The sequence below is a fragment of the Coptis chinensis genome, chromosome 7 (genome assembly GCF_015680905.1).
Source record: "Coptis chinensis isolate HL-2020 chromosome 7, ASM1568090v1, whole genome shotgun sequence".
NCBI classification, from domain to species: Eukaryota; Viridiplantae; Streptophyta; class Magnoliopsida; order Ranunculales; family Ranunculaceae; genus Coptis; species Coptis chinensis.
This window is the reverse complement of record NC_141462.1, coordinates 11,336,294-11,338,326: the sequence shown is the minus strand read 5'-3', so window position 1 is coordinate 11,338,326 and position 2,033 is coordinate 11,336,294. Positions and strand designations below refer to the sequence as shown.

The window sequence follows — 2,033 nt, the reverse complement described above, 5'->3', positions numbered from 1 at the left end:
CAGTGAATATTGTGAGAAAGTCCAACAATGACTTGAAGTTCCAGAGAGGTGTTTATGGAGGTGGCCCTCGTGTGTCACATATGTTATATGACTATGCGGTGCACGTGGCTCGCGATATTTGGGAGGGGCAGGTAATATTATTATATATTGTCTATTAGTATTTAAATTTTGTATTACGAAACCTTGTTCATACATTAATACTAAGTTTTTGTTGTTTTAGGTAGAGCGAGGGGTGTTGAAGTGTCATGGGCACCTGAACAAGTTGGTACAATGGGATATCGTCGGAGAGTGTTCAGACTATTCTAATTTTCATGTGGAGCTTCAAAGGACCGGCTTATGTGCTCTGGTCTTAGGTGTATATAGGCATCAGGATCCTGTGTTGGTCTCTGCATTTGTGGAGAGGTGGCATCCAGAGACCAACACGTTTCATATGCCATGGGGTGAGATGACAATCACGTTGGACGATGTTTTCCAACTCTTAGGAGTTCCGATCAGAGGCAAAGCAGTGGCCCGGGGACACCGATTTGACCACGAAGCAGAACAAAAGACTCCTCCACCAAGGTCTTGGCATACCCATGGACAAGATAGATCACGGAGATGAAATCCAATAAGTTCACTTCCAAAGTTAGGATGGATTTCTTGATGAAGCGATTTCTTTGGGAAGGTGACGGATAAAGATTTACGGGATGAAAATGGGGCTGTTGTGAAGAAGGCGTCAACCCAAAAAGAGTTGCGGTTTGCTGTGAGAGCTTATTTGTTGTTTTTCTTTGGATGTACCGCCTTCACCGACACGTCTGGAACTGCAGTTCCCGTTTGTTATCTGAGACGCTTATGAAATTTGCCGAGATCGAGGAGACTCTGGCGTGGGGTGCGACCTTCTTGGCTTACTTATACAGGGGTCTTGGGACTGCCACAAGTGCCAAGGTGAAGGGTGTTTTAGGCTATTTCACTCTCCTACAGGTATTAGTTTTTTTGTTTTTTTCTTTTCAATGTCAATTTTATCTCTATTACAATATTAACTGGGTGTCTATATTAATCTAGGCATGGATTTATGAGTACTTCCCGGTGTTCAGGCCATTCCCAAACAATGACTATCAGTTGAGCATGTCGCGTACTCATAAGTACTCAGTTACTCAGTCTTTTTATGCTAGCACAACAGCTGCATTGAAGCATACCCGAGCGATGATTGATAATATGACTTGTACCGATGTAAGCATTTTTGTATATAAATAGTTTTATTTATTAATTGATATTATTAGTATGTGGTTAATGATTAATTTCCTCGACCATATGCTATTTGATAGGTTGAATGGTATCCCTATGCTGAAGTCCATGCTATACGGCCGATGGATGAAATAGCATTTTTCGAGGGATTTATATGCTTTCTTGATAATGTCGAGCAATACAATGTTTCGAGGGTTGTGCGTCAGTTGGGTCATATGCAGTTTGTACCTTGGATCCCCAAGACCAAAGACCTCGGCGAACTACTTCGGACGAGTGCGATGTGAAATTTAATGTTGTGTCTTCCTATTGGAGTAAATGGCAAAATCACTTGATACAACTTGAACATCGAGGACCCATTCCGTCTTATCCATGGGAGTGTGTTAGTAGATACATGAGTTGGTACGAAAACAATAGTCATATTCGAATGATAAACCCTGATCATCTTAATCTCTACTCCCTACAGAGTCTTCCATATCATAATTTGGTGAGTTAATACTTTACAACGTTAGGTTTTTTTGTTTTTTATTTTGTTTTGTTTTGTTTTGGTATTTTATAAATGTAAATGTATATACTAATGTAGTTTTTCGTTTTAATTTTGACAGCACCCCGTCGTTGATGAAATTTCTCGTTTGCTCAATCAAGGCCTGCAATTGGGTGGGACTGCGATTCCAGACGATGCACGGAACGAGTTCATGGAGGCATACAATTTGACCCGGTGCAAGTTCATTGGCGGACGATATCGTTAAGGAGCATTGGATTTAGCAATGTTGAATTTGGTTAGTTTAGGTTTATTGTGTTGAGCATTGGCA

General features: G+C 40.8%; 1 long non-coding RNA gene across 1 annotated transcript; it reads left to right on the top strand.

Moving 5' to 3' along the window:
* The first annotated feature begins 862 nt into the window (after positions 1–862).
* LOC147485992 (uncharacterized) lies at positions 863–1,430 on the top strand. Its single transcript, XR_015201000.1, has 3 exons — positions 863–960; positions 1,042–1,209; positions 1,305–1,430. It is a non-coding gene; the product is annotated as an uncharacterized LOC147485992 (long non-coding RNA).
* Positions 1,431–2,033: the final 603 nt, after the last annotated feature.